The sequence below is a fragment of the Stenella coeruleoalba genome (genome assembly GCF_951394435.1).
Source record: "Stenella coeruleoalba genome assembly, contig: scaffold_84, whole genome shotgun sequence".
NCBI lineage: Eukaryota > Metazoa > Chordata > Mammalia > Artiodactyla > Delphinidae > Stenella > Stenella coeruleoalba.
Window position 1 is genome coordinate 885303 of NW_027646246.1, and position 26055 is coordinate 911357.

General features: G+C 44.0%; 1 long non-coding RNA gene across 19 annotated transcripts in view; it reads left to right on the top strand.

The window, feature by feature from the left end:
• The window catches only part of LOC307181240, a 1005010-nt gene that overhangs the window by 787210 nt on the left and 191745 nt on the right, over positions 1 to 26055 (top strand). Inside the window, exon 5 of one of the 19 annotated variants that reach the window (XR_013826199.1) lies at positions 1187 to 1249. The exons of the other annotated variants lie outside the window; for them this stretch is intronic. This is a non-coding gene — a long non-coding RNA (uncharacterized lncRNA). Of the gene's footprint in view, positions 1 to 1186; positions 1250 to 26055 lie in introns of those variants that run through there. 19 annotated transcript variants of the gene reach the window in all.

Consider the following 26055-nt stretch of genomic DNA (forward strand, 5'->3'; position numbering starts at 1 on the left):
TTCAGATGGCCCTTTTGTCCGGGGGGAGTGAGACTTCATTGTAGTGCAGATTTCCTTTGCAAGTTTGCTTGGTTGGCCAAAAAGGGCGTATGCGTTTTTCCCTGAATATATTCAGGAAAAAACGCATACACCCTTTTTGGCCAAGTGCATCATTGTGGACGTTCTGCCTCTTTTCCTATGCTTTCAATGCAATTCCAGTCTACCTCCTGAAATCGCTTTCCTGCAATTCTGCCCCGCTTTCAAGTCCTCTTGGCAGCCTTACTTCAGTATATTTTTGGACGATAGCTGTCATTTATAACTCTGCAGGTTTGTGAATTACAGTGCCCCTGAGATCCTTTCTTCAACTCGTTTTCTTTTGAGCTGGCCGCAACACCGCAGTATTGCTTCAGGCCCTAAACTGGTTCCCGCATGACATGCTGAGCCTTTGGTTATTTCTCCTTCCTGGTGGGAAATGAGAGTTAAATTTGCCCGTCCAGACACCTCCAGCTAGTCTCTCATTGGTTCTCCCTATTCCTGTTCATCTTCCGCAGAAATTGCAAACTGGGCCAAACAGGAGGTTAAAGGCGCTGACTCTCCAAGTGGGGAGAGTGTTAGTAAAGCATCTGGAATTTTGCACCCGAGTACCAGGGGAGGAAAACTGAGACATATTTGCACACGTCTCCCGTTCACATGGTTGATCATACTCTGGGTTCCACATGCATGTTTTAGCTGAAGGAAGAATACCTTAAACCTGGAGAGTTGAGACCCGTGGAATGGGTACCATGCAATATGACTTCAAAGGGTCTTCATTTGCTCACCGAACCTCTCCAATCCTATCACTGCTGCATTTATGCCCCTGTTCACACGCTTGATTCTCTTTTGGAGACCTAGCAATCCATAGGATTTAAGATACTTACTAGTCAGGTACATTCCTAGGCGTTTTATATGGGGTGTTGAGTCCATTTCGTTGAGCAAGGAGTAGCTTTTGTCTATTCCATATTTGGCTTAAGGAACTTTATCTGTGCTCATTTCAATCTCTGGTTTTATGCAGCACCCCAACTCACCTTTCCCCTTAAGCAAGCATAAGTTGGTTTTCTAAATTTGAGACCCTGTTCTGTTCTGTAATTCAGTTCCTGTGTAGCCAAGTTTACATTCCGTGTAGTACTGATATCTTATGATGATTCTTTTTCTGTGTGACTTATTTCAGTTAGAATCATCATACCTGAATCAACTCATTGTACTGCTAAGGGCCTGATGACATAGAGTTCATGGCTGAGTGATATTGCTTTGTAAGTAAATACCACAACTTCTTTATCCATTTTTCACTTTCTGTGATATTGAACTTGTATGGTAAACGAGGTTCTTGTAAACAGAGCCGTTCCAAACTTTGCGGTGGCTGTGTCTTTTTGATTTTGAATTCCCTAAGCTATAGGACCATAAGTGGAAGTGCCCTAGGCTCTGTTGCTTTGTTGTATAGATGTTTCAGTAAACACCATACACTTCTCCCCAGTGTCTGTTGGCAATTTACATCCCGCCCATCAGCATAACAAGGCTCCCAGTTCTCCATGGCCTTTCCTGCCTTTCTGGATTTTACACTTTTTTCAGATGGCCCTTTTGAACGGGGGGAAGTGAGACTTCATTGTAGTGCAGATTTCCTTTGCAAGCTTGCTTGGTTGGCCAAAAAGGGCGTATGCGTTTTTTCCTGAATATATTCAGGAAAAAACGCATACGCCCTTTTTGGCCAAGTGCATCATTGTGGACGTTCTGCCTCTTTTCCTATGCTCTCAATGCAATTCCAGTCTACCTTCTGAAATCGGTTTCCTGAAATTCTGCCCCGCTTTCAAGTCCTCTTGGCAGCCTTACTTCAGTATATTCTTGGACGATAGCTGTCATTTATAACTCTGCAGGTTTGTGAATTACAGTGCCCCTGAGCTCCTTTCTTCAACTCGCTTTCTTGTGACCTGGCCGCAACACCGCAGGATGGCTCCAGGCCCTAATCTGGTTCCGGCACGGCACGCTGAGCCTTTGGTTATTTCCTCTTCCTGGTGGGAAATGAGAGTTAAATTTGCCCGTCCAGACACCTCCAGCTAGTCTCTCATTGGTTCTCGCTATTCCTGTTCATCTTCCGCAGAAATTGCAAACTGGGCCAAACAGGATGTTAAAGGGACTGACTCTCCAAGTCGGGAGAGTGTCAGTAAAGTGTTTGGCATGTTGCACCCGAGTACCAAGGTACGAAAACTGAGACATATTTGAACACATCTCCCGATCACATGATTGATCATACTCTAGGTTCCACATGCATGTTTTAGCTGAAGGAAGAATACCTTAAACCTGGGTAGTTGAAACCCGTGAAATGGTACCACGCAATATGAGTTCAAAGGGTCTTCATTTGCTCTCCGAACCTCTCCAATCCTATCACTGCTGCATTTATTCCCCTGTACACATGCTTGATTCTCTTTCGGAGACATAGCAATCCATAGGTTTTAAGATACTTACTAGTCAGGTACATTCTTAGGCGTTTAATATGCGGTGTTGAGTCCATTTCGTTGAGCAAGGAGTAGCTCTTGTCTATTCCATATTTGGCTTAAGGAACTTTATCTGTGCTCATTTCAATCTCCGCTTTTATGCAGCACGCCAACTCACCTTTACCCTTAAGCAAACATAAGTTGGTTTTCTATATTTGAGACCCTGTTCTGTTCCGTAATTCAGTTCCTGTGTAGCCAAGTTTACATTCCGTGTATTACTGATATCTTAAGATGTTTCTTTTTCTGTGTGACTTATTTCAGTTAGAATCATCATACCTGAATCCACTCATTGTGCTGCTACGGGCCTGATGACATAGATTTCATTGCTGAGTGATATTGCTTTGTAAGTAAATACCACAACTTCTTTATCCATTTTTCACTTTCTGCGATGTTGAACTTGTACTGTATACGAGGTTCTTGTAAACAGAGCCGTTCCAAACTTTGGGGTGGCTGTGTCTTTTTGATTTTAATTTCCCTATGCTATAGGACCTTAAGTGAAAGTGCCCTAGGCTCTGTTGCTTTGTTTTTTAGATGTTTCAGGAAACACCATACACTTCTCCCGAGTGTCTGTTGGCAATTTACATCCCGCCCATCAGCATAACAAGGCTCCCAGTTCTCCATGGCCTGTCCTGCCTTTCTGGATTTTACACTTTTTTCAGATGGCCCTTTTGACCGGGGGGAAGTGAGACTTCATTGTAGTGTGGATTTCCTTTGCAAGTTTGCTTGGTTGGCCAAAAAGGGCGTATGCGTTTTTCCCTGAATATATTCAGGAAAAAACGCATACGCCCTTTTTGGCCAAGTGCATCATTGTGGACGCTCTGCCTCTTTTCCTATGCTTTCAATGCAATTCCAGTCTACCTCCTGAAATCGGTTTCCTGCAATTCTGCCCCGCTTTCAAGTCCGCTTGGCAGCCTTACTTCAGTATATTTTTGGACGATAGCTGTCATTTATAACTCTGCAGGTTTGTGAATTACAGTGCCCCTGAGCTCCTTTCTTCAACTCGCTTTCTTGTGACCTGGCCACAACACCACAGGATGCCTTCAGGCCCAAATCTGGTTCTGGCATGGCACGCTGAGCCTCTGGTTATTTCCTCTTCCTGGTGGGAAATGAGAGTTAAATTTGCCCGTCCAGACACCTCCAGGTAGTCTCTCATTGGTTCTCGCTATTCCTGTTCATCTTCCGCAGAAATTGCAAACTGGGCCAAACAGGAGGTTAATGGGACTGACTCTCCAAGTCGGGAGAGTGTTAGTAAAGCGTCTGGAATGTTGCACCCGAGTACCAGGGTACGAAAACTGAGACATATTTGAACACGTCTCCCGATCACATGGTTGATGATACTCTAGGTTCCACATGCATGTTTTAGCTGAAGGAAGAATACCTTAAACCTGGAGAGTTGAGACCCGTGGAATGGGTACCACGCAATATGCCTTCAAGGGGTCTTCATATGCTCACCGAACCTCTCCAGTCCTATCACTGCTGCGTTTATGCCCCTGTACACATGCTTGATTCTCTTTCGGAGACATAGCAATCCATCGGTCTTAAGATACTTACTAGTCAGGTACATTCTTAGGCGTTTAATATGTGGTGTTGAGTCCATTTCGTTGAGCAAGGAGTAGCTCTTGTCTATTCCATATTTGGCTTAAGGAACTTTATCTGTGCTCATTTCAATCTCTGGTTTTATGCAGCATCCCAATTTACTTTTACCCTTAAGCAAACATAAGTTGGTTTTCTAAATTTGAGACCCTGTTTTGTTCTGTAATTCAGTTCCTGTGTAGCCAAGTTTATATTCCGTGTATTACTGATATCTTATGATGTTTCTTTTTCTGTGTGACTTATTTCAGTTAGAATCATCATACCTGAATCCACTCATTGTGCTGCTAAGGGCCTGATGACATAGATTTCATTGCTGAGTGATATTGCTTTGTAAGTAAATACCACAACTTCTTTATCCATTTTTCACTTTCTGTGATATTGAACTTGTACGGTAAACGAGGTTCTTGTAAAAAGAGGCGTCCCAAACTTTGGGGTTGCTGTGTCTTTTTGATTTTAATTTCTCTAATCTATAGGACCATAAGTGGAAGTGCCCTAGGCTCTGTTGCTTTGTTTTTTAGATGTTTCAGGAAACACCATACACTTCTCCCGAGTGTCTGTTGGCAATTTACATCCCGCCCATCAGCATAACAAGGCTCCCAGTTCTCCATGGCCTGTCCTGCCTTTCTGGATTTTACACTTTTTTCAGATGGCCCTTTTGACCGGGGGGAAGTGAGACTTCATTGTAGTGCAGATTTCCTTTGCAAGCTTGCTTGGTTGGCCAAAAAGGGCACATGCATTTCTTCCTGAATATATTCAGGAAAAAACGCATATGCCCTTTTTGGCCAAGTGCATCATTGTGGACGTTCTGCCTCTTTTCCTATGCTTTCAATGCAATTCCAGTCTACCTCCTGAAATCGGTTTCCTGCAATTCTGCCCCGCTTTCAAGTCCTCTTGGCAGCCTTACTTCAGTCTATTTTTGGACGATAGCTGTCATTTATAACTCTGCAGGTTTGTGAATTACAGTGCCCTTGAGCTCCCTTCTTCAACTCGCTTTCTTTTGAGCTGGCATCAACACCGCAGGATGGCTTCAGGCCCTAATCTGGTTCCGGCACGGCACGCTGAGCCTTTGGTTATTTCCTCTTCCTTGTGGGAAATGAGAGTTAAATTTGCCCGTCCAGACACCTCCAGCTAGTCTCTCATTGGTTCTCCCTATTCCTGTTCATCTTCCGCAGAAATTGCAAACTGGGCCAAACAGGAGGTTAAAGGCGCTGACTCTCCAAGTGGGGAGAGTGTTAGTAAAGCGTCTGGAATGTTGCACCCGAGTACCAGGGGAGGAAAACTGAGACATATTTGAACACGTCTCCCATTCACACGGTTGATCATACTCTGGGTTCCACATGCATGTTTTAGCTGAAGGAAGAATACCTTAAACCTGGAGAGTTGAGACCCGTGTAATGGGTACCATGCAATATGACTTCAAAGGGTCTTCATTTGCTCACCGAACCTCTCCAATCCTATCACTGCTGCGTTTATGCCCCTGTACACACGCTTGATTCTCTTTTGGAGACATAGCAATCCATAGGTTTTAAGATACTTACTAGTCAGGTACATTCTTAGGCGTTTAATATGGGGTGTTGAGTCCATTTCGTTGAGCAAGGAGTAGCTCTTTTCTATTCCATATTTGGCTTAAGGAACTTTATCTGTGCTCATTTCGATCTCTGGTTTTATGCAGCACCCCAACTCACCTTTCCCCTTAAGCAAGCATAAGTTGGTTTTCTAAATTTGAGACCCTGTTCTGTTTTGGAATGCAGTTCCTGTGTAGCCAAGTTTACATTCCGTGTATTAGTGATATCTTATGATGTTTCTTTTTCTGTGTGACTTATTTCAGTTAGAATCATCGTACCTGAATCCACTCATTATGCTGCTATGGGCCTGATGACATAGATTTCATTGCTGAGTGATACTGCATTGTACGTAAGTACCACAAGTTCTTTATCCATTTTTCACTTTCTGTGATATTGAACTTGTACGGTAAACGAGGTTCTTGTAAACGGAGGCGTCCCAAACTTTGGCGTGGCTGTGTCTTTTTGATTTTAATTTCCCTAAGCTATAGGACCATAAGTGGAAGTGCCCTAGGCTCGGTTGCTTTGTTTTTTAGATGTTTCAGGAAACACCATACACTTCTCCCCAGTGTCTGTTGGCAATTTACATCCCGCCCATCAGCATAACAAGGCGCCCAGTTCTCAATGGCCTGTTGCCTTTCTGGATTTTACACTTTTTTCAGATGGCCCTTTTGACCGGGGGGAAGTGAGACTTCATTGTAGTGCAGATTTCCTTTGCAAGCTTGCTTGGTTGGCCAAAAAGGGCGTATGCTTTTTTTCCTGAATATATTCAGGAAAAAACGCATACGCCCTTTTTGGCCAAGTGCATCATTGTGGACGTTCTGCCTCTTTTCCTATGCTTTCAATGCAATTCCAGTCTACCTCCTGAAATCGGTTTCCTGCAATTCTGCCCTGCTTTCAAGTCCTCTTGGCAGCCTTACTTCAGTCTATTTTTGGACGATAGCTGTCATTTATAACTCTGCAGGTTTGTGAATTACAGTGCCCCTGAGCTCCTTTCTTCAACTCGCTTTCTTGTGACCTGGCCGCAACACCGCAGGATGGCTTCAGGCCCAAATCTGGTTCCGGCCCGGCATGCTGAGCCTTTGGTTAATTCCTCTTCCTGGTGGGAAATGAGAGTTAAATTTGCCCGTCCAGACACCTCCAGCTAGCCTCTCATTGGTTCTCGCTATTCCTGTTCATCTTCCGCAGAAATTGCAAACTGGGCCAAACAGGAGGTTAAAGGGACTGACTCTCCAAGTGGGGAGAGTGTTAGTAAAGCGTCTGGAATGTTGCACCCGAGTACCAGGGGAGGAAAACTGAAACATATTTGAACACGTCTCCCGTTCACATGGTTGATCATACTCTGGGTTCCACATGCATGTTTTAGCTGAAGGAAGAATACCTTAACCTGGAGAGTTGAGACCCGTGTAATGGGTACCATGCAATATGACTTCAAAGGGTCTTCATTTGCTCACCAAACCTCTCCAATCCTATCACTGCTGCGTTTATGCCCCTGTACACACGCTTGATTCTCTTTTGGAGACATAGCAATCCATAGGTTTTAAGATACTTACTAGTCAGGTACATTCTTAGGCGTTTAATATGGGGTGTTGAGTCCATTTCGTTGAGCAAGGAGTAGCTCTTGTCTATTCCATATTTGGCTTAAGGAACTTTATCTGTGCTCATTTCGATCTCTGGTTTTATGCAGCACCCCAACTCACCTTTCCCCTTAAGCAAGCATAAGTTGGTTTTCTAAATTTGAGACCCTGTTCTGTTTTGGAATGCAGTTCCTGTGTAGCCAAGTTTACATTCCGTGTATTAGTGATATCTTATGATGTTTCTTTTTCTGTGTGACTTATTTCAGTTAGAATCATCGTACCTGAATCCACTCATTATGCTGCTATGGGCCTGATGACATAGATTTCATTGCTGAGTGATACTGCATTGTACGTAAGTACCACAAGTTCTTTATCCATTTTTCACTTTCTGTGATATTGAACTTGTACGGTAAACGAGGTTCTTGTAAACGGAGGCGTCCCAAACTTTGGCGTGGCTGTGTCTTTTTGATTTTAATTTCCCTAAGCTATAGGACCATAAGTGGAAGTGCCCTAGGCTCGGTTGCTTTGTTTTTTAGATGTTTCAGGAAACACCATACACTTCTCCCCAGTGTCTGTTGGCAATTTACATCCCGCCCATCAGCATAACAAGGCGCCCAGTTCTCAATGGCCTGTTGCCTTTCTGGATTTTACACTTTTTTCAGATGGCCCTTTTGACCGGGGGGAAGTGAGACTTCATTGTAGTGCAGATTTCCTTTGCAAGCTTGCTTGGTTGGCCAAAAAGGGCGTATGCTTTTTTTCCTGAATATATTCAGGAAAAAAAGCATACGCCCTTTTTGGCCAAGTGCATCATTGTGGACGTTCTGCCTCTTTTCCTATGCTTTCAATGCAATTCCAGTCTACCTCCTGAAATCGGTTTCCTGCAATTCTGCCCCGCTTTCAAGTCCTCTTGGCAGCCTTACTTCAGTCTATTTTTGGACGATAGCTGTCATTTATAACTCTGCAGGTTTGTGAATTACAGTGCCCCTGAGCTCCTCTCTTCAACTCGCTTTCTTGTGACCTGGCCGCAACACCGCAGGATGGCTTCAGGCCCTAATCTGTTTCCGGCCCGGCATGCTGAGCCTTTGGTTAATTCCTCTTCCTGGTGGGAAATGAGAGTTAAATTTGCCCGTCCAGACACCTCCAGCTAGCCTCTCATTGGTTCTCGCTATTCCTGTTCATCTTCCGCAGAAATTGCAAACTGGGCCAAACAGGAGGTTAAAGGGACTGACTCTCCAAGTGGGGAGAGTGTTAGTAAAGCGTCTGGAATGTTGCACCCGAGTACCAGGGGAGGAAAACTGAAACATATTTGAACACGTCTCCCGTTCACATGGTTGATCATACTCTGGGTTCCACATGCATGTTTTAGCTGAAGGAAGAATACCTTAACCTGGAGAGTTGAGACCCGTGTAATGGGTACCATGCAATATGACTTCAAAGGGTCTTCATTTGCTCACCGAACCTCTCCAATCCTATCACTGCTGCGTTTATGCCCCTGTACACACGCTTGATTCTCTTTTGGAGACATAGCAATCCATAGGTTTTAAGATACTTACTAGTCAGGTACATTCTTAGGCGTTTAATATGGGGTGTTGAGTCCATTTCGTTGAGCAAGGAGTAGCTCTTGTCTATTCCATATTTGGCTTAAGGAACTTTATCTGTGCTCATTTCAATCTCTGGTTTTATGCAGCACCCCAACTCACCTTTCCCCTTAAGCAAGCATAAGTTGGTTTTCTAAATTTGAGACCCTGTTCTGTTTTGGAATGCAGTTCCTGTGTAGCCAAGTTTACATTCCGTGTATTAGTGATATCTTATGATGTTTCTTTTTCTGTGTGACTTATTTCAGTTAGAATCATCGTACCTGAATCCACTCATTATGCTGCTACGGGCCTGATGACATAGATTTCATTGCTGAGTGATACTGCATTGTACGTAAGTACCACAAGTTCTTTATCCATTTTTCACTTTCTGTGATATTGAACTTGTACGGTAAACGAGGTTCTTGTAAACAGAGGCGTCCCAAACATTGGGGTGGCTGTGTCTTTTTGATTTTAATTTCCCTAAGCTATAGGACCATAAGTGGCAGTGCCCTAGGCTCTGTTGCTTTGTTTTTAGATGTTTCAGGAAACACCATACACTTCTCCCAAGTGGTTGTTGGCAATTTACATCCCGCCCATCAGCATAACAAGTCTCCCAGTTGTCCATGGCCTGTCCTGCCTTTCTGGATTTTACACTTTTTTCAGATGGCCCTTTTGACCGGGGGGAAGTGAGACTTCATTGTAGTGCAGATTTCCTTTGCAAGCTTGCTTGGTTGGCCAAAAAGGGCGTATGCGTTTTTTCCTGAATATATTCAGGAAAAAACGCAAACGCCCTTTTTGGCCAAGTGCATCATTGTGGACGTTCTGCCTCTTTTCCTATGCTTTCAATGCAATTCCAGTCTACCTCCTGAAATCGGTTTCCTGCAATTCTGCCCCGCTTTCAAGTCCTCTTGGCAGCCTTACTTCAGTCTATTTTTGGACGATAGCTGTCATTTATAACTCTGCAGGTTTGTGAATTACAGTGCCCCTGAGCTCCTTTCTTGAACTCGCTTTCTTGTGACCTGGCCGCAACACCGCAGGATGGCTTCAGGCCCTAATCTGGTTCCGGCACGGCACGCTGAGCCTTTGGTTAATTCCTCTTCCTGGTGGGAAATGAGAGTTAAATTTGCCCGTCCAGACACCTCCAGCTAGCCTCTCATTGGTTCTCGCTATTCCTGTTCATCTTCCGCAGAAATTGCAAACTGGGCCAAACAGGAGGTTAAAGGGACTGACTCTCCAAGTGGGGAGAGTGTTAGTAAAGCGTCTGGAATGTTGCACCCGAGTAACAGGGGAGGAAAACTGAGACATATTTGAACACGTCTCCCGTTCACATGGTTGATCATACTCTAGGTTCCACATGCATGTTTTAGCTGAAGGAAGAATACCTTAAACCTGGGTAGTTGAAACCCGTGGAATGGGTACCATGCAATATGACTTCAAAGGGTCTTCATTTGCTCACGAACCTCTCCAATCCTATCACTGCTGCGTTTATGCCCCTGTACACATGCTTGATTCTCTTTCGGAGACATAGCAATCCATAGGTTTTAAGATACTTACTAGTCAGGTGCATTCTTAGGCGTTTAATATGGGGTTTTGTGTCCATTTCGTTGAGCAAGGAGTAGCTCTTGTCTATTCCATATTTGGCTTAAGGAACTTTATCTGTGCTCATTTCAATCTCTGGTTTTATGCAGCACCCCAACTCACCTTTCCCCTTAAGCAAGCATAAGTTGGTTTTCTAAATTTGAGACCCTGTTCTGTTTTGGAATGCAGTTCCTGTGTAGCCAAGTTTACATTCCGTGTATTAGTGATATCTTATGATGTTTCTTTTTCTGTGTGACTTATTTCAGTTAGAATCATCGTACTTGAATCCACTCATTATGCTGCTACGGGCCTGATGACATAGATTTCATTGCTGAGTGATACTGCATTGTACGTAAGTACCACAAGTTCTTTATCCATTTTTCACTTTCTGTGATATTGAACTTGTACGGTAAACGAGGTTCTTGTAAACGGAGGCGTCCCAAACTTTGGGGTGGCTGTGTCTTTTTGATTTTAATTTCCCTAAGCTATAGGACCATAAGCGGAAGTGCCCTAGGCTCTGTTGCTTTGTTTTTAGATGTTTCAGGAAACACCATACACTTCTCCCAAGTGGTTGTTGGCAATTTACATCCCGCCCATCAGCATAACAAGGCTCCCAGTTCTCCATGGCCTGTCCTGCCTTTCTGGATTTTACACTTTTTTCAGATGGCCCTTTTGACCGGGGGGAAGTGAGACTTCATTGTAGTGCAGATTTCCTTTGCAAGCTTGCTTGGTTGGCCAAAAAGGGCGTATGCGTTTTTTCCTGAATATATTCAGGAAAAAACGCAAACGCCCTTTTTGGCCAAGTGCATCATTGTGGACGTTCTGCCTCTTTTCCTATGCTTTCAATGCAATTCCAGTCTACCTCCTGAAATCGGTTTCCTGCAATTCTGCCCCGCTTTCAAGTCCTCTTGGCAGCCTTACTTCAGTCTATTTTTGGACGATAGCTGTCATTTATAACTCTGCAGGTTTGTGAATTACAGTGCCCCTGAGCTCCTTTCTTCAACTCGCTTTCTTGTGACCTGGCCGCAACACCGCAGGATGTCTTCAGGCCCTAATCTGGTTCCGGCACGGCACGCTGAGCCTTTGGTTAATTCCTCTTCCTGGTGGGAAATGAGAGTTAAATTTGCCCGTCCAGACACCTCCAGCTAGCCTCTCATTGGTTCTCGCTATTCCTGTTCATCTTCCGCAGAAATTGCAAACTGGGCCAAACAGGAGGTTAAAGGGACTGACTCTCCAAGTGGGGAGAGTGTTAGTAAAGCGTCTGGAATGTTGCACCCGAGTACCAGGGGAGGAAAACTGAAACATATTTGAACACGTCTCCCGTTCACATGGTTGATCATACTCTGGGTTCCACATGCATGTTTTAGCTGAAGGAAGAATACCTTAACCTGGAGAGTTGAGACCCGTGTAATGGGTACCATGCAATATGACTTCAAAGGGTCTTCATTTGCTCACCGAACCTCTCCAATCCTATCACTGCTGCGTTTATGCCCCTGTACACACGCTTGATTCTCTTTTGGAGACATAGCAATCCATAGGTTTTAAGATACTTACTAGTCAGGTACATTCTTAGGCGTTTAATATGGGGTGTTGAGTCCATTTCGTTGAGCAAGGAGTAGCTCTTGTCTATTCCATATTTGGCTTAAGGAACTTTATCTGTGCTCATTTCAATCTCTGGTTTTATGCAGCACCCCAACTCACCTTTCCCCTTAAGCAAGCATAAGTTGGTTTTCTAGATTTGAGACCCTGTTCTGTTCTCTAATTCAGTTCCTGTGTAGCCAAGTTTACATTCCGTGTATTAGTGATATCTTATGATGTTTCTTTTTCTGTGTGACTTATTTCAGTTAGAATCATCGTACCTGAATCCACTCATTATGCTGCTACGGGCCTGATGACATAGATTTCATTGCCGAGTAATACTGCATTGTACGTAAGTACCACAAGTTCTTTATCCATTTTTCACTTTCTGTGATATTGAACTTGTACTGTAAACGAGGTTCTTGTAAACAGAGCCGTTCCAAACTTTGGGGTGGCTGTGTCTTTTTGATTTTAATTTCCCTAAGCTATAGGACCATAAGTGGAAGTGCCCTAGGTTCTGTTGCTTTGTTTTTTAGATGTTTCAGGAAACACCATACACTTCTCCCGAGTGTCTGTTGGCAATTTACATTCCGCCCATCAGTATAACAAGGCTCCCAGTTCTGCATAGCCTGTCCTGCCTTTCTGGATTTTACACTTTTTTCAGATGGCCCTTTTGACCGGGGGGAAGTGAGACTTCATTGTAGTGCAGATTTCCTTTGCAAGCTTGCTTGGTTGGCCAAAAAGGGCGTATGCGTTTTTTCCTGAATATATTCAGGAAAAAACGCAAACGCCCTTTTTGGCCAAGTGCATCATTGTGGACGTTCTGCCTCTTTTCCTATGCTTTCAATGCAATTCCAGTCTACCTCCTGAAATCGGTTTCCTGCAATTCTGCCCCGCTTTCAAGTCCTCTTGGCAGCCTTACTTCAGTCTATTTTTGGACGATAGCTGTCATTTATAACTCTGCAGGTTTGTGAATTACAGTGCCCCTGAGCTCTTTCTTCAACTCGCTTTCTTGTGACCTGGCCGCAACACCGCAGGATGGCTTCAGGCCCTAATCTGGTTCCGGCACGGCACGCTGAGCCTTTGGTTAATTCCTCTTCCTGGTGGGAAATGAGAGTTAAATTTGCCCGTCCAGACACCTCCAGCTAGCCTCTCATTGGTTCTCGCTATTCCTGTTCATCTTCCGCAGAAATTGCAAACTGGGCCAAACAGGAGGTTAAAGGGACTGACTCTCCAAGTCGGGAGAGTGTTAGTAAAGCGTCTGGAATGTTGCACCCGAGTACCAGGGTACGAAAACTGAGACATATTTGAACACGTCTCCCAATCACATGGTTGATCATACTCTAGGTTCCACATGCATGTTTTAGCTGAAGGAACAATACCTTACACCTGGGTAGTTGAAACCCGTGGAATGGGTACCATGCAATATGACTTCAAAGGGTCTTCATTTGCTCACGAACCTCTCCAATCCTATCACTGCTGCATTTATGCCCCTGTACACATGCTTGATTCTCTTTCGGAGACATAGCAATCCATAGGTTTTAAGATACTTACTAGTCAGGTACATTCTTAGGCGTTTAATATGCGGTGTTGAGTCCATTTCGTTGAGCAAGGAGTAGCTCTTGTCTATTCCATATTTGGCTTAAGGAACTTTATCTGTGCTCATTTCAATCTCTGGTTTTATGCAGCACCCCAACTCACCTTTCCCCTTAAGCAAGCATAAGTTGGTTTTCTAAATTTGAGACCCTGTTCTGTTCTGTAATTCAGTTCCTGTGTAGCCAAGTTTACATTCCGTGTATTACTGATATCTTATGATGTTTCTTTTTCTGTGTGACTTATTTCAGTTAGAATCATCATACCTGAATCCACTCATTGTGCTGCTAAGGGCCTGATGACACAGATTTCATTGCTGAGTGATATTGCTTTGTAAGTAAATACCACAACTTCTTTATCCATTTTTCACTTTCTGTGATGTTGAACTTGTACTGTAAACGAGTTTCTTGTAACCAGAGCCGTTCCAAACTTTGGGGTGGCTGTGTCTTTTTGATTTTAATTTCCCTAAGCTATAGGACCATAAGTGGAAGTGCCCTAGGCTCTGTTGCTTTGTTTTTTAGATGTTTCAGGAAACACCATACACTTCTCCCAAGTGTCTGTTGGCAATTTACATCCCGCCCATCAGCATAACAAGGCTCCCAGTTCTCCATGGCCTGTCCTGCCTTTCTGGATTTTACATTTTTTTCAGATGGCCCTTTTGACGGGGGGAAGTGAGACTTCATTGTAGTGCAGATTTCCTTTGCAAGCTTGCTTGGTTGGCCAAAAAGGGCGTATGTGTTTTTTCCTGAATATATTCAGGAAAAAACGCATACGCCCTTTTTGGCCAAGTGCATCATTGTGGACGTTCTGCCTCTTTTCCTATGCTTTCAATGCAATTCCAGTCTACCTCCTGAAATCGGTTTCCTGCAATTCTGCCCCGCTTTCAAGTCCTCTTGGCAGCCTTACTTCAGTCTATTTTTGGACGATAGCTGTCATTTATAACTCTGCAGGTTTGTGAATTACAGTGCCCCTGAGCTCCTTTCCTCAACTCGCTTTCTTTTGAGCTGGCCGCAACACCGCAGGATGTCTTCAGGCCCTAATCTGGTTCCGGTACGGCACGCTGAGCCTTTGGTTATTTCCTCTTCCTGGTGGGAAATGAGAGTTAAATTTGCCCGTCCAGACACCTCCAGCTAGCCTCTCATTGGTTCTCGCTATTCCTGTTCATCTTCCGCAGAAATTGCAAACTGTGCCAAACAGGAGGTTAAAGGCGCTGACTCTCCAAGTGGGGAGAGTGTTAGTAAAGCTTCTGGAATGTTGCACCCGAGTACCAGGGTACGAAAACTGAGACATATTTGAACACGTCTCCCGATCACATGGTTTATCATACTCTGGGTTCCACATGCATGTTTTAGCTGAAGGAAGAATACCTTAAACCTGGAGAGTTGAGAACCGTGTAATGGGTACCATGCAATATGACTTCAAGGGGTCTTCATTTGCTCACCGAACCTCTCCAATCCTATTACTGCTGCGTTTATGCCCCTGTACACATGCTTGATTCTCTTTTGGAGACATAGCAATCCATAGGTTCTAAGATACTTACTAGTCATGTACATTCTTAGGCGTTTAATATGGGGTTTTGAGTCCATTTCGTTGAGCAAGGAGTAGCTCTTGTCTATTCCATATTTGGCTTAAGGAACTTTATCTGTGCTCATTTCAATCTCTGGTTTTATGCAGCACCCCAACTCACCTTTCCCCTTAAGCAAGCATAAGTTGGTTTTCTAAATTTGAGACCCTGTTCTGTTTTGGAATGCAGTTCCTTTGTAGCCAAGTTTACATTCCGTGTATTAGTGATATCTTATGATGTTTCTTTTTCTGTGTGACTTATTTCAGTTAGAATCATCATACCTGAATCCACTCATTGTGCTGCTAAGGGCCTGATGACACAGATTTCATTGCTGAATGATATTGCTTTGTAAGTAAATACCACAACTTCTTTATCCATTTTTCACTTTCTGCGATGTTGAACTTGTACTGTAAACGAGGTTCTTGTAAACAGAGCCGTTCCAAACTTTGGGGTGGCTGTGTCTTTTTCATTTTAATTTCCCTAAGCTATAGGACCATAAGTGGAAGTGCCCTAGGTTCTGTTGCTTTGTTTTTTAGTTGTTTCAGGAAACACCATACACTTCTCCCAAGTGGTTCTTGGCAATTTACATCCCGCCCATCAGCATAACAAGGCTCCCAGTTCTCCATGGCCTGTCCTGCCTTTCTGGATTTTACACTTTTTTCAGATGGCCCTTTTGACCGGGGGGAAGTGAGACTTCATTGTAGTGCAGATTTCCTTTGCAAGCTTGCTTGGTTGGCCAAAAAGGGCGTATGCGTTTTTTCCTGAATATATTCAGGAAAAAACGCATACGCCCTTTTTGGCCAAGTGCATCATTGTGGACGTTCTGCCTCTTTTCCTATGCTTTCAATGCAATTCCAGTCTACCTCCTGAAATCGGTTTCCTGCAATTCTGCCCCGCTTTCAAGTCCTCTTGGCAGCCTTACTTCAGTCTATTTTTGGACGATAGCTGTCATTTATAACTCTGCAGGTTTGTGAATTACAGTGCCCCTGAGCTCCTTTCTTCAACTCGCTTTCTTGTGACCTGGCCGCAACACCGCAGGATGCCTTCAGGCCCTAATCTGGTTCTGGCACGGCATGATGAGCCTTTGGTTAATTCCTCTTCCTGGTGGGAAATGAGAGTTAAATTTGCCCGTCCAGACACCTCCAGCTAGCCTCTCATTGGTTCTCGCTATTCCTGTTCATCTTCCGCAGAAATTGCAAACTGGGCCAAACAGGAGGTTAAAGGGACTGACTCTCCAAGTCGGGAGAGTGTTAGTAAAGCGTCTGGAATGTTGCACCCGAGTACCAGGGGAGGAAAACTGAGACATATTTGAACACGTCTCCCGTTCACATGGTTGATCATACTCTGGGTTCCACATGCATGTTTTAGCTGAAGGAAGAATACCTTAAAACTGGAGAGTTGAAACCCGTGGAATGGGTACCATGCAATATGACTTCAAAGGGTCTTCATTTGCTCACCGAACCTCTCCAATCCTATCACTGCTGCGTTTATGCCCCTGTACACACGCTTGATTCTCTTTTGGAGACCTAGCAATCCATAGGTTTTAAGATACTTACTAGTCAGGTACATTCTTAGGCGTTTAATATGGGGTTTTGAGTCCATTTCGTTGAGCAAGGAGTAGCTCTTGTCTATTCCATATTTGGCTTAAGGAACTTTATCTGTGCTCATTTCAATCTCTGGTTTTATGCAGCACCCCAACTCACCTTTCCCCTTAAGCAAGCATAAGTTGGTTTTCTAAATTTGAGACCCTGTTCTGTTTTGGAATGCAGTTCCTGTGTAGCCAAGTTTACATTCCGTGTATTAGTGATATCTTATGATGTTTCTTTTTCTGTGTGACTTATTTCAGTTAGAATCATCGTACCTGAATCCACTTATTATGCTGCTACGGGCCTGATGACATAGATTTCATTGCTGAGTGATACTGCATTGTACGTAAGTACCACAAGTTCTTTATCCATTTTTCACTTTCTGTGATATTGAACTTGTACGGTAGACGAGGTTCTTGTAAACGGAGGCGTCCCAAACTTTGGGGTGGCTGTGTCTTTTTGATTTTAATTTCCCTAAGCTATAGGACCATAAGTGGAAGTGCCCTAGGCTCTGTTGCTTTGTTTTTTAGATGTTTCAGGAAACACCATACACTTCTCCTGAGTGTCTGTTGGCAATTTACATCCCGCCCATCAGCATAACAAGGCTCCCTGTTCTCCATGGCCTGTCCTGCTTTTCTGGATTTTACACTTTTTTCAGATGGCCCTTTTGACCGGGGAGAAGGTGAGACTTCATTGTAGTGCAGATTTCCTTTGCAAGTTTGCTTCGTTGGACAAAAAGGGCGTATGCGTTTTTTCCTGAATATATTCAGGAAAAAACGCATACGCCCTTTTTGGCCAAGTGCATCATTGTGGACGTTCTGCCTCTTTTCCTATGCTTTCAATGCAATTCCAGTCTACCTCCTGAAATCGGTTTCCTGCAATTCTGCCCCGCTTTCAAGTCCTCTTGGCAGCCTTACTTCAGTCTATTTTTGGACGATAGCTGTCATTTATAACTCTGCAGGTTTGTGAATTACAGCGCCCCTGAGCTCCTTTCTTCAACTCGCTTTCTTGTGACCTGGCCGCAACACCACAGGATGGCTTCAGGCCCTAATCTGGTTCCGGCCCGGCATGCTGAGCCTTTGGTTAATTCCTCTTCCTGGTGGGAAATGAGAGTTAAATTTGCCCGTCCAGACACCTCCAGCTAGCCTCTCATTGGTTCTCGCTATTCCTGTTCATCTTCCGCAGAAATTGCAAACTGGGCCAAACAGGAAGTTAAAGGGACTGACTCTCCAAGTCGGGAGAGTGTTAGTAAAGCGTCTGGAATGTTGCACCCGAGTACCAAGGGAGGAAAACTGAGACATATTTGAACACGTCTCCCGTTCACATGGTTGATCATACTCTGGGTTCCACATGCATGTTTTAGCTGAAGGAAGAATACCTTAAAACTGGAGAGTTGAAACCCGTGGAATGGGTACCATGCAATATGACTTCAAAGGGTCTTCATTTGCTCACGAACCTCTCCAATCCTATCACTGCTGCGTTTATGCCCCTGTACACATGCTTGATTCTCTTTCGGAGACATAGCAATCCATAGGTTTTAAGATACTTACTAGTCAGGTGCATTCTTAGGCGTTTAATATGGGGTTTTGTGTCCATTTCGCTGAGCAAGGAGTAGCTCTTGTCTATTCCATATTTGGCTTAAGGAACTTTATCTGTGCTCATTTCAATCTCTGGTTTTATGCAGCACCCCAACTCACCTTTCCCCTTAAGCAAGCATAAGTTGGTTTTCTAAATTTGAGACCCTGTTCTGTTTTGGAATGCAGTTCCTGTGTAGCCAAGTTTACATTCCGTGTATTAGTGATATCTTATGATGTTTCTTTTTCTGTGTGACTTATTTCAGTTAGAATCATCGTACCTGAATCCACTCATTATGCTGCTACGGGCCTGATGACATAGATTTCATTGCGGAGTGATACTGCATTGTACGTAAGTACCACAAGTTCTTTATCCATTTTTCACTTTCTGTGATATTGAACTTGTACGGTAAACGAGGTTCTTGTAAACGGAGGCGTCCCAAACTTTGGGGTGGCTGTGTCTTTTTGATTTTAATTTCCCTAAGCTATAGGACCATAAGCGGAAGTGCCCTAGGCTCTGTTGCTTTGTTTTTAGATGTTTCAGGAAACACCATACACTTCTCCCAAGTGGTTGTTGGCAATTTACATCCCGCCCATCAGCATAACAAGGCTCCCAGTTCTCCATGGCCTGTCCTGCCTTTCTCGATTTTACACTTTTTTCAGATGGCCCTTTTGACCGGGGGGAAGTGAGACTTCATTGTAGTGCAGATTTCCTTTGCAAGCTTGCTTGGTTGGCCAAAAAGTGCGTATGCGTTTTTTCCTGAATATATTCAGGAAAAAACGCATACGCCCTTTTTGGCCAAGTGCATCATTGTGGACGTTCTGCCTCTTTTCCTATGCTTTCAATGCAATTCCAGTCTACCTCCTGAAATCGGTTTCCTGCAATTCTGCCCCGCTTTCAAGTCCTCTTGGCAGCCTTACTTCAGTCTATTTTTGGACGATAGCTGTCATTTATAACTCTGCAGGTTTGTGAATTACAGTGCCCCTGAGCTCCTTTCTTCAACTCGCTTTCTTGTGACCTGGCCGCAACACCGCAGGATGTCTTCAGGCCCTAATCTGGTTCCAGCACGGCACGCTGAGCCTTTGGTTAATTCCTCTTCCTGGTGTGAAATGAGAGTTACATTTGCCCATCCAGACACCTCCAGCTAGTCTCTCATTGGTTCTCGCTATTCCTGTTCATCTTCCACAGAAATTGCAAACTGGGCCAAACAGGAGGTTAAAGGCGCTGACTCTCCAAGTGGGGAGAGTGTTAGTAAAGCGTCTGGAATGTTGCACCCGAGTACCAGGGTACGAAAACTGAGACATATTTGAACACATCTCCCGATCACATGGTTGATCATACTCTGGGTTCCACATGCATGTTTTAGCTGAAGGAAGAATACCTAAAACCTGGGTAGTTGATACCCGTGGAATGGGTACCATGCAATATGACTTCAAAGGGTCTTCATTTGCTCACCGAACATCTCCAATCCTATCACTGCTGCGTTTATGCCCCTGTACACATGCTTGATTCTCTTTCGGAGACATAGCAATCCATAGGTTTTAAGATACTTACTAGTCAGGTACATTCTTAGGCGTTTAATATGCGGTGTTGAGTCCATTTCGTTGAGCAAGGAGTAGCTCTTGTCTATTCCATATTTGGCTTAAGGAACTTTATCTGTGCTCATTTCAATCTCTGGTTTTATGCAGCACCCCAACTCACCTTTCCCCTTAAGCAAGCATAAGTTGGTTTTCTAAATTTGAGACCCTGTTCTGTTCTGTAATTCAGTTCCTGTGTAGCCAAGTTTACATTCCGTGTATTAGTGATATCTTATGATGTTTCTTTTTCTGTGTGACTTATTTCAGTTAGAATCATCGTACCTGAATCCACTCATTATGCTGCTACGGGCCTGATGACATAGATTTCATTGCAGAGTGATACTGCATTGTACGTAAGTACCACAAGTTCTTTATCCATTTTTCACTTTCTGTGATATTGAACTTGTACGGTAAACGATGTTCTTGTAAACAGAGGCGTCCCAAACATTGGGGTGGCTGTGTCTTTTTGATTTTAATTTCCCTAAGCTATAGGACCATAAGCGGAAGTGCCCTAGGCTCTGTTGCTTTGTTTTTAGATGTTTCAGGAAACACCATACACTTCTCCCAAGTGGTTGTTGGCAATTTACATCCCGCCCATCAGCATAACAAGGCTCCCAGTTCTCCATGGCCTGTCCTGCCTTTCTGGATTTTACACTTTTTTCAGATGGCCCTTTTGACCGGGGGGAAGTGAGACTTCATTGTAGTGCAGATTTCCTTTGCAAGCTTGCTTGGTTGGCCAAAAAGGGCGTATGCGTTTTTTCCTGAATATATTCAGGAAAAAACGCATACGCCCTTTTTGGCCAAGTGCATCATTGTGGACGTTCTGCCTCTTTTCCTATGCTTTCAATGCAATTCCAGTCTACCTCCTGAAATCGGTTTCCTGCAATTCTGCCCCGCTTTCAAGTCCTCTTGGCAGCCTTACTTCAGTCTATTTTTGGACGATAGCTGTCATTTATAACTCTGCAGGTTTGTGAATTACAGTGCCCCTGAGCTCCTTTCTTCAACTCGCTTTCTTGTGACCTGGCCGCAACACCGCAGGATGGCTTCAGGCCCTAATCTGGTTCCGGCACGGCACGCTGAGCCTTTGGTTAATTCCTCTTCCTGGTGGGAAATGAGAGTTAAATTTGCCCATCCAGACACCTCCAGCTAGTCTCTCATTGGTTCTCGCTATTCCTGTTCATCTTCCACAGAAATTGCAAACTGGGCCAAACAGGAGGTTAAAGGGACTGACTCTCCAAGTGGGGAGAGTGTTAGTAAAGCGTCTGGAATGTTGCACCCGAGTACCAGGGTACGAAAACTGAGACATATTTGAACACGTCCCCCGATCACATGGTTGATCATACTCTAGGTTCCACATGCATGTTTTACCTGAAGGAAGAATACCTTAAACTTGGGTAGTTGAAACCCGTGGAATGGGTACCATGCAATATGACTTCAAAGGGTCTTCATTTGCTCACGAACCTCTCCAATCCTATCACTGCTGCGTTTATGCCCCTGTACACATGCTTGATTCTCTTTCGGAGACATAGCAATCCATAGGTTTTAAGATACTTACTAGTCAGGTACATTATTAGGCGTTTAATATGCGGTGTTGAGTCCATTTCGTTGAGCAAGGAGTAGCTCTTGTCTATTCCATATTTGGCTTAAGGAACTTTATCTGTGCTCATTTCAATCTCTGGTTTTATGCAGCACCCCAACTCACCTTTCCCCTTAGCAAGCATAAGTTGGTTTTCTAATTTTGAGACCCTGTTCTGTTCTGTAATTCAGTTCCTGTGTAGCCAAGTTTACATTCCGTGTATTACTGATATCTTATGATGTTTCTTTTTCTGTGTGACTTATTTCAGTTAGAATCACCGTACCCGAATCTACTCATTATGCTGCTACGGGCCTGTAGACATAGATTTCATTGCTGAGTGATATTGCTTTGTACATGAGTACCACAACTTCTTTATCCATTTTTCACTTTCTGTGATATTGAACTGTACGGTAAACGAGGTTCTTGTAAACAGAGGCGTCCCAAACTTTGGGGTGGCTGTGTCTTTTTGATTTTAATTTCCCTAAGCTATAGGACCATAAGTGGAAGTGCCCTAGGTTCTGTTGCTTTGTTTTTTAGATGTTTCAGGAAACACCATACACTTCTCCTGAGTGGTTGTTCGCAATTTACATCCCGCCCATCAGCATAACAAGGCTCCCAGTTCTCCATGGCCTGTCCTGCCTTTCTGGATCTTACACTTTTTTCAGATGGCCCTTTTGACCGGGGGGAAGTGAGACTTCATTGTAGTGCAGATTTCCTTTGCAAGCTTGCTTGGTTGGCCAAAAAGGGCATATGCGTTTTTTCCTGAATATATTCAGGAGAAAACGCATACGCCCTTTTTGGCCAAGTGCATCATTGTGGACGTTCTGCCTCTTTTCCTATGCTTTCAATGCAATTCCAGTCTACCTCCTGAAATCGGTTTCCTGCAATTCTGCTCCGCTTTCAAGTCCTCTTGGCAGCCTTACTTCAGTATATTTTTGGACGATAGCTGTCATTTATAACTCTGCAGGTTTGTGAATTACAGTGCCCCTGAGCTCCTTTCTTCAACTCGCTTTCTTTTGAGCTGGCCGCAACACCGCAGGATGGCATCATTGTGCCAATCGGTTTCCTGCAATTCTGCCCTGCTTTCAAGTCGTCTTGGCAGCCTTACTTCAGTCTATTTTTGGACGATAGCTGTCATTTATAACTCTGCAGGTTTGTGAATTACAGTGCCCCTGAGCTCCTTTCTTCAACTCGCTTTCTTGTGACCTGGGCGCAACACCGCAGGATGGCTTCAGGCCCTAATATGGTTCCGGCCCGGCATGCTGAGCCTTTGGTTATTTCCTCTTCCTGGTGGGAAATGAGAGTTAAATTTGCCCGTCCAGACACCTCCAGCTAGTCTCTCATTGGTTCTCGCTATTCCTGTTCATCTTCCAAGAAATAGCAAACTGGGCCAAACAAGAGGTTAAAGGCGCTGACTCTCCAAGTGGGGAGAGTGTTAGTAAAGCGTCTGGAATGTTGCACCCGAGTACCAGGGGAGGAAAACTGAGACATATTTGAACACGTCTCCCGTTCACATGGTTGATCATACTTGGGTTCCACATGTATCTTTTAGCTGAAGGAAGAATACCTTAAACCTGGGTATTTGAAACCCGTGGAATGGGTACCATGCAATATGACTTCAAAGGGTCTTCATTTGCTCACCGAACCTCTCCAATCCTATCACTGCTGCGTTTATGCCCCTATACACATGCTTGATTCTCTTTCGGAGACATAGCAATCCATAGGTTTTAAGATACTTACTAGTCAGGTACATTCTTAGGCGTTTAATATGGGGTGTTGAGTCCATTTCGTTGAGCAAGGAGTAGCTCTTGTCTATTCCATATTTGGCTTAAGGAACTTTATCTGTGCTCATTTCAATCTCTGGTTTTATGCAGCACCCCAACTCACCTTTCCCCTTAAGCAAGCATAAGTTGGTTTTCTAAATTTGAGACCCTGTTCTGTTCTGTAATTCAGTTCCTGTGTAGCCAAGTTTACATTCCGTGTATTACTGATATCTTATGATGTTTCTTTTTCTGTGTGACTTATTTCAGTTAGAATCATCGTACCTGAATCCACTCATTATGCTGCTACGGGACTGATGACATAGATTTCTTTGCTGAGTGATACTGCATTGTACGTAAGTACCACAAGTTCTTTATCCATTTTTCACTTTCTGTGATATTGAACTTGTACGGTAAACGAGGTTCTTGTAAACAGAGGCGTCCCAAACTTTGGGGTGGCTGTGTCTTTTTGATTTTAATTTCCCTAAGCTATAGGACCATAAGTGGAAGTGCCCTAGGCTCTGTTGCTTTGTTTTTTAGATGTTTCAGGAAACACCATACACTTCTCCCGAGTGTCTGTTGGCAATTTACATCCCGCCCATCAGCATAACAAGGCTCCCAGTTCTCCATGGCCTGTCCTGCCTTTCTGGATTTTACACTTTTTTCAGATGGCCCTTTTGACCGGGGGGAAGTGAGACTTCATTGTAGTGCAGATTTCCTTTGCAAGTTTGCTTGGTTGGCCAAAAAGGGCGTATGCGTTTTTTCCTGAATATATTCAGGAAAAAACGCATACGCCCTTTTTGGCCAAGTGCATCATTGTGGACGTTCTGCCTCTTTTCCTATGCTTTCAATGCAATTCCAGTCTACCTCCTGAAATCGGTTTCCTGCAATTCTGCCCCGCTTTCAAGTCCTCTTGGCAGCCTTACTTACTTACTTGGAAGATAGCTGTCATTTATAAGTCTGCAGGTTTGTGAATTACAGTGCCCCTGAGCTCCTTTCTTCAACTCGCTTTCTTGTGACCTGGCCGCAACACCCCAGGATGTCTTCAGGCCCTAATCTGGTTCCGGCACGGCACGCTGAGCCTTTGGTTAATTCCTCTTCCTGGTGGGAAATGAGAGTTAAATTTGCCCATCCAGACACCTCCAGCTAGTCTCTCATTGGTTCTCGCTATTCCTGTTCATCTTCCACAGAAATTGCAAACTGGGCCAAACAGGAGGTTAAAGGCGCTGACTCTCCAAGTCGGGAGAGTGTTAGTAAAGCGTCTGGAATGTTGCATCCGAGTACCAGGGTACGAAAACTGAGACATATTTGAACACGTCTCCCGATCACATGGTTGATCATACTCTGGGTTCCACATGCATGTTTTAGCTGAAGGAAGAATACCTAAAACCTGGGTAGTTGATACCCGTGGAATGGGTACCATGCAATATGATTTCAAAGGGTCTTCATTTGCTCACCGAACATCTCCAATCCTATCACTGCTGCGTTTATGCCCCTGTACACATGCTTGATTCTCTTTCGGAGACATAGCAATCCATAGGTTTTAAGATACTTACTAGTCAGGTACATTCTTAGGCGTTTAATATGCGGTGTTGAGTCCATTTCGTTGAGCTAGGAGTAGCTCTTGTCTATTCCATATTTGGCTTAAGGAACTTTATCTGTGCTCATTTCAATCTCTGGTTTTATGCAGCACCCCAACTCACCTTTACCCTTAAGCAAGCATAAGTTGGTTTTCTAAATTTGAGACCCTGTTCTGTTCTGTAATTCAGTTCCTGTGTAGCCAAGTTTACATTCCGTGTATTACTGATATCTTATGATGTTTCTTTTTCTGTGTGACTTATTTCAGTTAGAATCATCGTACCTGAATCCACTCATTATGCTGCTACGGGACTGATGACATAGATTTCATTGCTGAGTGATACTGCATTGTACGTAAGTACCACAAGTTCTTTATCCATTCTTCACTTTCTGTGATATTGAACTTGTACGGTAAACGAGGTTCTTGTAAACAGAGGCGTCCCAAACTTTGGGGTGGCTGTGTCTTTTTGATTTTAATTTCCCTAAGCTATAGGACCATAAGTGGAAGTGCCCTAGGCTCTGTTGCTTTGTTTTTTAGATGTTTCAGGAAACACCATACACTTCTCCCGAGTGTCTGTTGGCAATTTACATCCCGCCCATCAGCATAACAAGGCTCCCAGTTCTCCATGGCCTGTCCTGCCTTTCTGGATTTTACACTTTTTTCAGATGGCCCTTTTGACCGGGGGGAAGTGAGACTTCATTGTAGTGCAGATTTCCTTTGCAAGTTTGCTTGGTTGGCCAAAAAGGGCGTATGCGTTTTTTCCTGAATATATTCAGGAAAAAACGCATACGCCCTTTTTGGCCAAGTGCATCATTGTGGACGTTCTGCCTCTTTTCCTATGCTTTCAATGCAATTCCAGTCTACCTCCTGAAATCGGTTTCCTGCAAGTCTGCCCCGCTTTCAAGTCCTCTTGGCAGCCTTACTTCAGTATATTTTTGGAAGATAGCTGTCATTTATAACTGTGCAGGTTTGTGAATTACAGTGCCCCTGAGCTCCTTTCTTCAACTCGCTTTCTTGTGACCTGGCCGCAACACCGCAGGATGTCTTCAGGCCCTAATCTGGTTCCGGCACGGCACGCTGAGCCTTTGGTTAATTCCTCTTCCTGGTGGGAAATGAGAGTTAAATTTGCCCATCCAGACACCTCCAGCTAGTCTCTCATTGGTTCTCGCTATTCCTGTTCATCTTCCACAGAAATTGCAAACTGGGCCAAACAGGAGGTTAAAGGCGCTGACTCTCCAAGTGGGGAGAGTGTTAGTAAAGCGTCTGGAATGTTGCA